Here is a 15,027-nt window from a genome sequence, read left to right as displayed (position 1 = left end):
TATGCCCAATTTAAAAAATAATAAATTTTGAACATGTTAGTACAATTTTCTAGTGTCTTTATTTACGTTTCGTTCACATTTGGTTCACCCTCCTTTTTTTGTGTTGTAGAGGTCTTGGTCTTGAAGTGAAAGCTGGCTGGTTCCTAATTATTTGTCTCAGTCCAGAGGAAGCTAATTTGCAAAGTATTGTGTAGACATTTTCTAATCAGACTGGGGGCCTTCTGACGTAATGAAGAAAGGTGCATGTCTCTGTTTTGCTTGATGTAGATCTCATAGAAAAAAAGCAGTGGATACTTAAGGTGAAAGCTTCAAGATGGACTTACAACCCATAAACATTTGGGACAAGAGATTATGGTTGTCTTCAGACATAATAATAGATGATCTAAGAAAGAAAGAAGAATCTGGGATGGAAACCTTTGATAAACTAGGATATTCAAAAGCAGCTATGTGTACTGAGGAATTTTAAAAGCCATTAAGAAACCTAGGCAAGATACATGCCCAGAAAAGTCTTGAGATGGGATGCTTGGATGGTTCAGCATTTGAATGTCTGCCTTTGGCTCAGGGTGTGATCGTGGAGTTTTGAGATTGAATACTGCATCGGGCTCCCTGCGTGGAGTCTTCTTCTCCCTCTGCCTATGTCTCTGCTTCTCTGTGTGTGTGTCTCTCATGAATAAATAAATTACTTAATAAAAAAAGGCTTGAGAAGACTTTAAGCTTTCACCTTGTGCTAATACTTACACTGAGAAAAAACCTAGCTAAGTGTTGTGTCCAAACACAGAGAAAATCAGTAAAAAGTGTGAATGGTCATTTTTTTCTACTTTCTCTGTTTAAAATTTTTGTGCTTTTGTTTGTCTCAGTTCTTTGCATTCAAGGAAATGTCTGAACATGAAGTGAAGGAAGGGAGACACTGGTAACATATGGCAACATAATCTTTGCAAGAACAGGAAAAATATAAAAACAATATTCAAGCTTTCTGCCCCTGGAAGCCGCCGAGTAAGCATCATTAGTCTCCCCTCCCACCGCCGTCATGTCTAAGTCAGAGTCTCCCAAAGAGCCCAGGCAGCTACGGAAGCTCTTTATCGGAGGTTTGAGCTTTGAAACAACCAATGAGAGTCTGAGGAGCCATTTTGAGCAATGGGGGATGCTTACGGACTGTGTGCTAATGAAAGACCCCAACACCAAGCACTCCAGAGGCTTTGGGTTCATCTCGTAGGCCACCGTGGAGGAAGTGGACGCAGCCATGAACGCTCAGCTGCACAAGGTGGATGGAAGTGTCATGGAACCAAAGAGGGCTGTCTCCCGAGAAGATTCTCAAAGACCTGGTACCCACTTAACTATGAAAAAGATTTTTGTTGGTGGCATTTTTTTTAATTTATTTATGATAGTCACAGAGAGAGAGAGAGAGGCAGAGACACAGGCAGAGGGAGAAGCAGGTTCCATGCACCGGGAGCCCGACGTGGGACTCGATCCCGGGTCTCCAGGATCGCGCCCTGGGCCAAAGGCAGTCGCCAAACCGCTGCGCCACCCAGGGATCCCTGTTGGTGGCATTAAAGAAGACAATGAAGAACATCTTCTAAGAGATTATTTTGAACAGTATGGGAAAATTGAAGTGATTGAGATCATGACTGACTGAGGCAGTGGCAAAAAGAGAGGTTTTGTTTTTGTGACCTTTGACAACCATGACTCTGTAGACAAGATTGTCATTCAAAGATACCATACTGTGAATGGCCACAACTGTGAAGTAAGGAAAGCCCTATTGAAGCAAGAGATGGCTAGTGCTTCGTCCAGCCAAAGAGGCCGAAGTGGTTCTGGAAACTTTGGTGGTGGTCGTGGAGGTGGTTTTGGTGGGAATGACAACTTTGGTCCTGAGGGAATTCCAGTGGTCGAGGTGGCTTCGGTGGCAGTCAAGGTGGTGGTGAATACGGTGGCAGTGGGGATGGCTATAAGGGATTTGGTAATGATGGAAGCAAATTTGGAGGTGGCAGAAGCTATAACGATTTTGGCAATTACAACAATCAATCCTCAAATTTTGGACCCATGAAAGGAGGAAATTTTGGAGGCAGAAGCTCTGGCCCCTATGGTGGTGGAGGCCAATACTTTGCCAAACCACGAAACCAAGGTGGCTATGGCGGTTCCAGCAGCAGCAGCTATGGCAGTGGCACGAGGTTTTAATTATTGCCAGGAAACAAAGCTTAGAAGGAGAGGAGAGCCAGAGAAGTGAGAGGAAAGCTACAGGTTACAACATATTTGTGAACTCAGCCAAGCACAGTGGTGGCAGGGCCTAGCTGCTACAAAGAAGACATGTTTTAGACAATACTCATGTGTATGGGCAAAAAACTTGAGGACTGTATTTGTGACTAATTGTATAACAGGTTATTTTAGTTTCTGTTCTGTGGAAAGTGTAAAGCATTCCAACTAAGGGTTTTAATGTAGATTTTTTTTGCACCCATGTTGTTGATTGCTAAATGTAATAGTCTGATCATGACGCTGAATAAATGTGTCTTAAGAAAAATAATATTCAACAAATAAAAAAGCAGTAAACACTGGGGAAGAAGATAATCTGATTTCTGGACTTATAACATCATATGAGTTAAAAACAAAATGTTCCATAAAAATCATAAAGCATATTGAAAAAAACGACCCAAAGAAACAGAATAAATACTACTGTCTTTGAAGAAGACCAGAAATCAGACATATTAGACAATGACTTTAAAACAGCTATGTTAGGGGATTCCTGGGTGACTCAGCGGTTTAGCATCTGCCTTCAGCCCAGGGTGTGATCCTGGAGTCCCGAGATCGAGTTCCACATTGGGCTCCCTGCATGGAGCCTGCTTCTCCCTCTGTCTGTGTATCTGCCTCTCTCTCTCTCTCTCTCTGTCTCTCATGAATAAATAAAATCTTAAAAAAACCCAGCTACGTTAAATATACTCAATCTATTAAAAGAGAATATAGACAAATAGGTAAAGAAAATCAGAAAAATGACGTGAGAACAAAATGAGAATGTCAACAAAGAAGTAGAAATTCAAATCAAACTCCAATTTAAAAAAGAAATCAAACAGAAATTTTGGAAATAAAAAGTATGATAACTAAAATACAATTCAGCAGAAAATTTGAGTAGACAAAAGAAAGAATTATATAACTTAAAGATAGGGAAATTAAAATTAGTCTATGGAGCAAGAAGAAACAAATAAGGGGGAAAAGTAAATAGAACCTAAAGGACTTGCAGTAAACCCTCAAGTAGAGCAATATATGCAATATGAGAGCCCCCCCAAAAAAGAGAAAATAAGGCAGAAATGTTATTTGAAGAAATAATGGCAAAAAAGTCTTCAATTTAATTTTTAAAAATCTACAAAATCCAAAGTTCAATAAACTCCAAGTAGGATAATCCCAAAGAGACAAGACTGAAACACATCATAGTTAAAATCAGAGTGCCAAAGACAGAGATGATCTTGTGAGCAGGAAGAGGAAAGTGAATCATTACATTTAATAGATTTTCCATAGGGTTATCAGCCAATATCTCATTCAAACTTTGGGAATCAAAAAGGCATGGGATGGTAGATGTAAAGTACTAAATGCAATCTGCCAACCAAAAATTCTACATCTGACAAAACTGACCTCTAAAAATGAGGGAAATATTGAAGCATCCCCAGAATAAAATGGAAACCTGAAGGAGTTTGTTACCACTAGGCCTGCATTATAAGAAATGGTAAATGGAGTCTTTTGGATTAAAATTAACTAATGCAGGAGAGTAATTTGAAGACATATGTATAAATAACTTTCATAGAGATAAATATGTGGCAAACATGAAAGCCAGAATTAATGTAATTTTAGTTTCTTGTGGTTTATTTTGAATTAATGCAATTTTAGTTTACAAATTTACTTTTTATGTTTTGTATAATTTAAAAGACAAATGCTTAAACATAATTATAAATCCATTATAGGTATCACAATGTAACAATATGTAAATTGTTACAGCAAAGATATAAAAGGAGATAAAGCTCTATAGGAGTTGTTTTTTATGAAACTACAGTTTAAATTATTATCAATTCATCTTATAATGTTATAAATTTAAAACTCTATATATAAAAAATTAAAATGAAATAAAATGCTATATATAATCCCAGTGGTAATCAAAGAGATAATAACTATAAAATACACACACAGAAAATGAAAAGGAAACAAAATATGTTATTATAAAAGTCATCTAAACAGAAAAGAAGGTAGTAATGGAGAAAATGAGGGGAAAAAGTATAAGACATATAGGAAACAAATAGTCCTTTGTTATTAGGAACTATATTAACTCTAAATAGATTAAACTATTTAAAAGACAAGTTGATAGAATGGATGAAAACACATGATCCAACACTATGCTGTCTACAAGAGACCCACTTTATATCTAAAGGAACAAATACTATGAAAGTGAACAGAAAAAGGGATTCATTCAAATAGGAATGAAATGAGAGGTGAGATAACTGTATTAATATCAAATTAGACTTAATTCAAGAACTGTAACAAGAGACAAAGTAAGATATTATTATTGATAAAAAGATAATTCATCAAGAAGGTATAATAATTGAAAGCACATATGCAACAAATAACAGGACTTGAAAAATTTTGAGGCAAAGAGTGGCAAAATTGATGACAGAAATATAAAATCTTTCAATAATATTTGGAAACTTCAATATTCCACTTTCAATTTTTTGTGGAACACCTACAGAGAAAATAATAAAATAGAACACATAAAGCATCACTATAAATGATTTAGACCTAATAGATATAAAACATGGTGTGCAAGGACAAGAAAATGTAAATTTTCCTCAAGTGCATGTGAAATATTCTCTGGGATTGATCCTATACAGGCCATAAAATTAGTCTTAGTAACATTTTTTAAATTATGATTTTTATCATAATGGATTAAAAATAGAAAATAAAAAGGCAAACAAATATTTAGAAATATGTGGAAATTAAAGAACACACTATTAACCATTGGGTCAATGAAAAAATCATAAAAGAAATTAAAATATCTGGAGACAAATAAAAAGAAACATACCAAAACTTATGAGATTCAGTTAAAACAGAGCCAGGAGGGAAATTTACAGCAGAAAATACATACTTTGGCAAAAAAGAGAGATATTAAATCAATAACCTATTGTTACATCTTAAAGGAATTAGAAGAGATTTGAGCAAAATCACAAGCAAGAAAATCTTAGAAAAGATAAATAAAATCAATAAAACTCAGACTTCTAGGGAATATGATGCAGTAGGAGGATCCCAGGTTTACTTTGTCCCAGAGATACAACTAAATAACAGTCACATCAGTTTAAGTAATCCAGAAAATGGCCCAAAGCCTGGCAGAACAAACTCCACAACTAAAAGAAGAGGCCACATGGAGGAGGGTAAGAAGGGCAGAGATACAGTCAGGAACTAAAAGGACTCATGGGACTGTGGGAGAGAGAAAATCTGAAAGCATGAAGAAAGGAGAGAAACAGACCCCCTCACCAGGGAGTCTGCCCAGAACAATGAATCTCCATAAAATTTGGCTTTAAAAACCAAAGTAAGCAAACTTCATGAGGTCTCACATCCCACAGGACTTAAAATCTGGAGTTAAAATATCAGTGGGCTCAGCTCTAGGAAAGCAGGTGATGTGGTCAAGAGGAAACTAATTTCCTGCCCTTAAAGAGACAGCAAAACATACACTTTTGGACATGTAGTATAGCATCAGCAGTTTGAAAGGCTGGTGGAGCATACAGGAAGGAGAGTTATTTACTAATATCAGAGCATTTCCTGGAGGGACAGAAATCACTAGGAAACCTATTCATGAACAAAAGAACTGGCAAATGCCATTTCCTTCCCCCTCACCCCAACATAAACACACAGTCACTTGAAGGACACACTACCTAACTTGTTAGCATTGCCTCACCACCACCCATATTCTGCTTTTGCCAATCCACTCATTTAGACACGTTGCCTCAGTCCAGGCACTTCAGGACCTCTCCTGCAGAGGAATGGTACCATGCAAAGATTGATAGCACCACCCCCCTACGAGACCACCTGCTGTACTGTGCTTACAGGAATTTACGCCTCTGGACAGCACATGAGTCCCAGTATGGTGAGGCCCTTCCCACAGACGAATGGTGGTGCATAAAGCTTGCTAACAATTCCACCTTAACTCCCCCTTGCCATTCTGTGCTTTGGTAGATCTACCATTTCCAATACATTCTAGTCCAGTGCCCATTCAGGGTGGTGTCAAAGTCTGGCAGTATGCAAGCAGCCACTACAGTGGCCAGTATCATTCCAAAGTGACTATTGCCCCAGAGAGAGGGAAAGGTAACAAAATACAACAGTGAGATGGAAGCTTCAGGATGGTCTGGAGAAAGAAAACCAGCCTGACTGCAGCCCCACCTACCAATGAAATTTTCTGAAAAGACAACACAGGGAAAGGTCCCTGCATTTTGTTACTACTGCATCATTGGCAAATGCCTGGTTTAACTCAATTTAAGTCAAAGTGTCCCCAGATTAGTCCACTAACACCAGAGGGACTAAATACTACCCATAACAGTCAAAGAGAGCTATTGCAGATGACAGGGCTGAAGGAAAAGATGGCTTAATCATAATAGCAGGGCATACATATCATGCATTGAAGACACCCCTGAAGCATCAGGTTCTGGTGAAAAAGGAACACTGCAAGTTAGGGCATTACAGGACCTCTTCTTCATAAGTCCATTACATTCAACTGCAGATCATGTAGCATTTATTCCTAACACATAGAAATGGACTCGGAGAGTGAGACAAAATGAGGAGATTGAGGAATATGACTCAAATGAAAGAATAGGACAGAATGAAAATAATAACATGTTTGATAGAGAATTTAAAGTAATTAACATAAAATACTCACTGGACTAGAGAAAAAAGTGGAATATATCAGTGAGAACATTAGCAATGAGATAAAAAAAAAACCAGAGATGAAGAATACAATAAATGAAATTAGTAATATACTAGATTAAAAAAATATATTAGACTAGATAACGGAAAAGAATGAGTCAGTGACCTAGAGGACAGAATAGTGGAAAGTAAACAAGCTGAGCAGGTGAGAGTAAAATAATATGTGAAATGAGATTAAACTTAGGTAATTAAGCAATACCATTAATTGTAATAACATTAATATTATAGGAATCTCAGAAAAAAAAAAACAGAAGGAAAAGAGGACAGAAGAGTTATTTGAAGAAATGATAGCTGCAAACTCCCCAAATCTAGGCAAGGGAACAGAAATCTGGATCCAGGATATACAGAAAGCCTTCAACAAAATCAACCCAAAGAGATCCACAACAAGACAAATTATAATTAAAATAGCAAAAAGTAGCAAAAAAATAAAGAATTTTAAAAGCATCAAGAGAAAAGAAAGCATTTACTTGCAAGGGGAATCCCATAAGGATAACAGATGATTTATCAACAAACACTTTGGAGGCCAGAAACACATGGTATGATATATTCAAAGTGCTGAAAGGAAAAAATCTGAGCTAAGAATACAATATCCAGAAAAGGTATCATTCAGAATAGAACAAGAGGTAGAGTTTTCCAGACAAACAAAAGTTAAAAGAGTCCATGACTACTAAACTATCCTGCAAGAAATGTTAAAGAGCACTCTTTGAGTGGAAAGAAAAAAACATAAGCAAGAATAAGGAAAGTAGAAAGCACAAAAAGCAGAGGTGACTGGGTGGCTTAGTTGGTTAAGCATCTGTCTTCAGCTCAGGCCATGATTCTAGGGTCCTGGAATTGGGCCCCATATTGGGTTCCCCGCTCAGCGGGAAGTCTGCTTCTTCCTCTTCTTCTGTTCCTCCCCTTGCTCGTGCTCTCTTTCCCTCTCTCAAGTAAATAAAATCTTTTTTAAAAAGCAGTAAAAAATAAGTATATCTGTAAAAATCAGTTAAGGGACTTACAAAATGTGGGGAAGAGAGAAGTAAAGAATGGATTCAAACATAAGCAATCATCAACTTAACATAGAGTCCATATGCAGAAGATGTTATATACAAACTGAATGTTAATGGCAAATCAAAAACTAGTAACAGATATAAAAAATAAAAACAAGGAGAAAGGAATCCAAGTATATCACTTAAGTAAGCCTACAAATCATGAAGGAAGAGAGCAAGGGAGGAAAGGAATGGAGAAAAACTACCAAAAAGACCATATAACAAGTAACAAAATGGCAGTAAATACATATTTATCAATAATTACTTGAAATATAAATGGACCAAACATTCCAGTCAAAAGACACAGTGTGTGAGAATGGATTTAAAGAAAACAAACAAACAAATGAAACTCATCTAATGCTGCCTACAAGAGACTCATTTTAGACCTAAAGTCTCCTGCAGATTGAAAACGAAGGGATGGAAAAATATTTAACATGCAAATGGTGTAAAAAGAAAGCCAAGACAGTTATATGGAATGAAATAAACTTAACAACAAAGGCTGTAACAGGAGACAAAGAAGGACACTATATATTTATTAAGGGGACGAGCTAATAAGATGTTTAATAGTAAATATTTATTTCCCTGTCATGGGAGAACCCAAATACTTAAATCTGTCAATAATAAACATACAATAAGTAATCAACACTAATCAAATAGGAACACCTGGGTGGTTCAGTCACTTAGGCATCCAACTCCTGTTTATTTATTTATTTATTTATTTATTTATTTATTTATCCTTTTTAAAAAATTTTTATTGGAGTTCAAATTGTCAACATATAGCATAACACCCAGTGCTCATCCTGCCAAGTGCCCCCATCAGTGCCCATCACCCAGTCACCCCAAACCCTGACCCACTTCCCCTTCCGCTACCCTTTGTTCAATTCCCAGAGTTAGGTGTGTCTCATGTTTTGTCACCCTTACTGATATTTTCACTCATTTTCTCTCCTTTCCCTTTATTCCCTTTTACTTATTTTTATATTCCCCAAATGAATTAGACCATATAACTTCTGTTTTTAAATCAGTAATGATATCAGGGTCATGGGAACAGCCCCTAATTGGCCTCTGTGCTCATCAGGGAGTCTGGTTGGGATTCTCTCTCTCCCTCTCTCTCTGCACTTCTAACCCTCCCTCCATTCTCTTGTTCTCTCCCTATTTAATATAAATAAATCTTTTAAAGATAGTAATAAAATAATAGTAGGAGACATTAAGACCGACTTACCTTGATGTATACATCATCAAAACAGAAAATCAACAAGGTAACAGTGGCTTTGAATAACAATGGAAGAGATGAATTTAACAAATATAATCAGAACATTACATCCTAAAAGAGAGAATACCATTATTTTCAGATACATATGTAACATTGTTCCAAATATACAACATATTAGGCCACAAATAAGTCTTTAAAAAAAATCAGAAAGATTGAAATTTGTCCATGCATCCTTTCTGAACACAATGCTATGAAACTAAAAATTGACCACAAGAAAAAATCTGGAAAGAGCACACACATGGAAGTTAAATAACATGCTACTAAACTTTGAATGGATCAACAACAACAACAACAAAATCAAAGGGGAAATTAAAAAAATAACGTGGAGACAATTGAAAGTTAATACCCAATGATACAAAATTTTGGATATGCATTAAAACTAAGAGGAAATTTTAGAGCAATACAGGCCTACCTCAAGAAGTAAGAAAAATATCAAATACACAATCTAAAAATTAGAGCAGAAATAAAAAAAATAGGAACTAAAACACAAAAACAAAAACAATAGAACAGATCAATGAAACCAGGAACTGGTTCATTGTAAATGTCAACAAGATGAGTGAACCTCTAGTAACATTGATCGAAGGGAAAGAGAGAAGATTCAAATAATGATAATCAGAAAAGAAAGAAAAGAAATAATAACTGACATGAAAAAATACAAAGGATTATAAAAGAATATTATGAAAACTGTGCAGCCCGGGTAGCTCAGTGGTTTAGCACTGGCTTCAGCCCAGGGCCTGATCCTGGAGTCCTGGGATCAAGTCCCACATCAGGCTCCCTGCATGGAGCCTGCTACTTCCTCTTGACTGTGTCTCTGCTTCTCTCTCTGTCTCTTTCCGTGTCTCTCATTATTAAATAAATAAAATTTAAAAAATATTATGAAATAAATGCCAACAAATTACACAACCTAGAAGAAATAGACAACTTCCTAGAAACATAAAGCCTCCCAAAATAAAAACAGGTAGAAAAAGAAAATTTTAATAAACTGATTACCAACAATTAAATTAAATTGATAATAGGCAAGATGGCAGAGGAGTAGGGTCCTACACTCACCTGTCCCCACCAATTTACCTACATAATTTTCAAATCATTCTGAACACCTATGGATTCAACCTGAGATTTAAAGAGAGAACGGCCAGAACGCTGCAGAGAGAAGGTTTTTTGCTTCTAGCAAGGTAGGAAGGGAGAAAAAAAATACATATATATAAAAGAATCAAATGGGGGAGGGGGACCACGAGGAGTTGGCTGAGGGCTGAAGCCGGGGCGGCGGGTGAAAGCCTCCGGGACAGGAAAGCCCAGCCCCGGGAAGTGGGAGCATTAAAAATCCACACCGGAATCTTCCCGGACTGAAAAGTGCTTAGCAGGGAAATTGGACAGAATCGCAGGAGGGGCAGTGGTCTCCAGTTTCCTGGAGTCACCAAAAGAGGAAGTACACCTGGAGGATAGTGCACCACAAACTGGACCAATCTTAGTAAAGGGCTGGAGTGTGCAGCCAGTGGGGTATTTGGGAGAAGCCAGTCAGTCAGGTGGGCCACCTCCAGATAGAGAGGTCTGTGCCCTGCTACCTTTGGGAGCCACGCACCACAGGAGCATGATTCCAGGAGTGCAGGGCTCCAGATCCCAGGGCACTGAGCAGAAAAATCCCACAATCCTGCACTGCCCATGGGACAGGAAGAAACGGGGAGGGCACAGGACAGCAAGGACTCTTCTGCTGCTGGGTGCCACCAAGCTGTGCAGATCAGAGTACCTGTGCTGGCCCTGGGAGCATCTAGGCCAGTGTGGACTGGGAGACTGCATTAGTTACTAGTGGGGAGTTGACTCCAGAGCTGGAAATCTAGCCTCCAACATTGTTGTTTTTCCTCCTTGTTTCACCTTGTGCCTGGGAGAGGCAGGGCCGATAGGGAACAAAGGTCTAATGAAGTAAACAGCTCACAGTGAGCCTAGCACCCAGCAGCGGGCAGGTCATCTCTGCACAGGCACAGACACCTGGGAATCAGCACAGTAGGCCCCTCCCCCAGAAGACCAGCTGGAAGAAGAGGGGAAGAGCAAGTTCTTGACCAAGCCATGATGGAAAGCTCCAGGACAAGTGGAGGAATTTATAGTATATAGAACTAAAGAGTTCTATTCTCTTTTATTCTCTTTTTATTTCTCTTTTTCCAGTACAACTCATTTTTTTATCAGACTAAAAATTTCCAATATTTTTCCCTTATTCCACCCTAACTACAGTATTTTACCAGTTCTTCATTTTTAAGTTTTTTTCTTTTTGACTTTCATATTTCTTTTTTTAAAAGATTTTATTTATTTATTCATGAGAGACACAAAGAGAAAGGCACACACACATAGAGAGGAGAAGCAGGCTCCATTCAGAGAGCCTGATGTGGGACTCCATCCAGGGGCTCCAGGATCATGCTCTGGGCTGAAGGTGGCAATAAACCACTGAGTCATGCTATGACTTTCATATTTATATAATTACATGTGTTAGATATATATACCACTTCTAGATTCCCTTCAAAATACTCAACTTAATTTCGGAAATATACAAGATATGTTTTTTGGGGGGGAGGGGCTGTTCTTTTGTGTTTTCTCTGCGTCATTTTGCTCTACAATGGCAGAAGTTAATACCTTCTAAAACATGACCCACATGTATCCAGAACCAAATGGTATACTGTGCTGGCTCATTCTGTGAGATTCCTCATTCCCATTCTGTCCCCCTCTTTTATCTCATTTATATCTTGGTGGTGAATGTTGGGGACCTCTACAAGTATTTCTGGTTTATATAAATTTGGTACTGAGCATCTTCTAACATACAGAACTTAGTACACTCAGAAACAAGAGGATCACCCTCTAGGTCCCCCTAGGACCCCTCAGGTAGATTACATTCTCCCTCCACTACAACTTCATCACCACCACCATATCCCAATACCCCCCTTTTTTCCTTTTTTCTTTTTTTATTTATGTTTTCTTTTTTCTCTTCTTTTTTTCTTTCCTTTTTTTTCTGAATTCTTGGCCTTTCTTTACTACTTTGTTTTAAAATATGTTTTTCAATTTAGTGGTCTTTTGTTTTTTCATTCTGACATTTGTTTTCATTTTCTGGGATCTGATGTCGTCAGAATCATCTAAGGTGAAATTTACCTAGTATATGGTTGATATTGTGAATTCAAGCCCATCATACAGCCACTATGCACTGAAAAACATGACTAGAAGGAGGAACTCACCACAAAAGAAGGAATCCGAAACAGTACTCCATGCCACAGAGTTACAGAATATGGGTTACAATTCGATGCCAGAAAGCCAATTCAGAAGCACAATTATAAAGCTACTGGTGGCTCTGGAAAAAAGCATAAAGGATTCAAGAGACTTCATGACTGCAGAATTTACATCTAATGAGGATGAAATTAAAAATCAATTAAATGAGAGGAAATCCAAACTGGAGGTCCTAACGACCAGGGTTAATGAGGTGGAAGAGTGAGTGACATAGAAGAGAAGTTGATGGCAAGGAAGGAAGCTGAGGAAAAAAAAGAGAAAAACAATTCAAAGACCATGAGGAATGGTTAAGAGAAATAAATGATAGCCTCAGAGGGAATAATTGGGGATCCAGAACCACAGAGAGGGACAGAGGGCTAGAAAGCATATTTGAACAAATCATAGCTGAGAACTTACCTAATTAGGGGAGGGAAACAGGCATTCAGGTCCAGGAGATAAAGAGGTCCCCACCCTCAAAATCAATAAACTGTTCAACACCTCAACATTTAATACAGAGACTTGCAAATTCCATTTCTTCCTGTTCCAACTTTAGTAATTTATGGTTTTCCATAAATCTGTCCATTTCTTCTAGATTGCCTACTTTATTGGCATATAGCTGCTCATAATACATTTTTAAAATCATTTGTATTACCTTACTATTGGTTGTGACCTCTACTTTTTCATTCGTGATTTTGTTAATTTGAGTCTTTTTTCTTTTAAGTTTTGCTAATGATGATCTATCTTATTGATTCTTTCAAAGAACCAACTACACTTATATGGGGAGAAATATTAGACTAACAGTAGACTTCTCCACAGAGATCTGGCAGGCCAGAAAGGGCTGGCAGGATATATTCAGGGTCCTAAATGAGAAGAACATGCAGCCAAGAATACTCTATCCAGCAAGGTTCTCATTCAGAATAGAAGGAGAGATAAAGAGCTTCCAAGATAGGCAGAAACTGAAAGAATATGTGACCACCAAACCAGCTCTGCAAAAAATATTAAGAGGGACCCTGTAAAAGAAAGAGAAATCCCAAAGAAGTAATCTACAAAAACAGGGACTGAATAGGTATTATGATGACACTAAATTCATATGTTTCAAGAGTTACTCTGAATGTGAATGGGCTAAATGATCCCATTAAAAGAGGCAGGGTTTCAGACTGGATAAAAAACAAGACTTATCTATCTGCTGTCTACAAGAGACTCATTTTAGACCTTAGAACACCTCCAGCCTGAAAATGAAAGGTTGGAGAACCATGTACCATTCAAATGGTCCTCAATAGAAAGCTGGGATAGCTTTCCTCATATCAGATAAATTAAAGTTTATCCCAAAGATTGTAGTAAGAGATGAAGAGGGACACTATATCATACTTAAAGGGTCTATCCAACAAGACGTAACAATTATGAATATTTATGCCCCTAATGTGGGAGCTGTCAAGTATATCAGTCAATTAATAACCAAAGTAAATATATACTTAGATAATAATACACTGATAATAGATGACTTCAATATGGAACTTTCTGCAAATGACAGATATTTTAAGCACAACATCTCCAAAGAAAAGGGGCTTTAAATCATTCACTGGAACAGATGGATTTCATAGATATATACAGAACTTTGTATCCAAACGCAACTGAATACATATTCTTCTCACGTTCCCATGGAACTTTTTCCAGAATACACCATATAATGTCTCACAAATTAGGTCTCAACTGAAACCAACAGATTGGGATTGTCCCCTGGATAATTTCAGATCACAATGCTTTGAAACTTGAAATCAATTACAAGAAGAAATTTGGAAGAAATGCACTTTAACCTCCACGTGTTTTAATTTCTTCCAAATTTCTTCTTGTGATTGATTTCTAGTTTCAAAGGGAGGTTAAAGAGCATCCTGCTAAAAGATATAAAAGGGTCAACCAGGAAATTAGAGAAGAATTAAAAAGATTCACGGAAACTGATGAAAATCGAGATACAACCATTCAAAATCTTTGGGATACAGCAAAAGCAGTCCTAAGAGGGAAATACAACACAATACAAGCATTCCTCAAAAAATTGGAAAAAACTCAAATACACAAGACATCCTTCTACCTAAAGGAACTGGAGAAAGCAGAGCAAATAAAACTTATACCAAAGAAAAGAAAGATAATAAAAAATTGAGCAGAACTCAATGGAATAGGAACCAGAAGAATTGTAGAACAGATCAACAAAACCAGGAGTTGGTTCTTTGAAAGAATTAATAAGATAGATAACCATTAGCAAAACTTATTAAAAAGAAAACAGAAAAGACTCAAATTAACAAAATCACGAGTGAAAAATAAGAAATCACGACCAATATCAAGGAAATACAAATGATTTTAATACTGTATTATGAGCAGTTTTATGCCAATATTAGGCAATCTAGAAAAAATGAACAGATTTATGAACACCACAAATTATTACTGCTGGAACAGAAAGAAATGGAGAACTTGAACAGGTCAATAATCAGGGAGGAAATTAAAGCAGTCAGCAATAAGCTCCCAACACACAAAATTCCAGGGTCAGATGGCTTCCCA

The 15,027-nt window shown here is 37.3% G+C and overlaps 1 pseudogene; it reads left to right on the top strand.

The window, feature by feature from the left end:
- Positions 1–1,027: 1,027 nt before the first annotated feature.
- On the top strand, positions 1,028–2,173 carry LOC118353694 (heterogeneous nuclear ribonucleoprotein A1-like; annotated as a pseudogene).
- The last annotated feature ends 12,854 nt before the right edge of the window (positions 2,174–15,027 follow it).

Source organism: Canis lupus, chromosome X (assembly GCF_003254725.2).
Source record: "Canis lupus dingo isolate Sandy chromosome X, ASM325472v2, whole genome shotgun sequence".
Lineage (NCBI taxonomy): Eukaryota > Metazoa > Chordata > Mammalia > Carnivora > Canidae > Canis > Canis lupus.
This window is presented reverse-complemented; position numbering and strand designations above follow the sequence as displayed.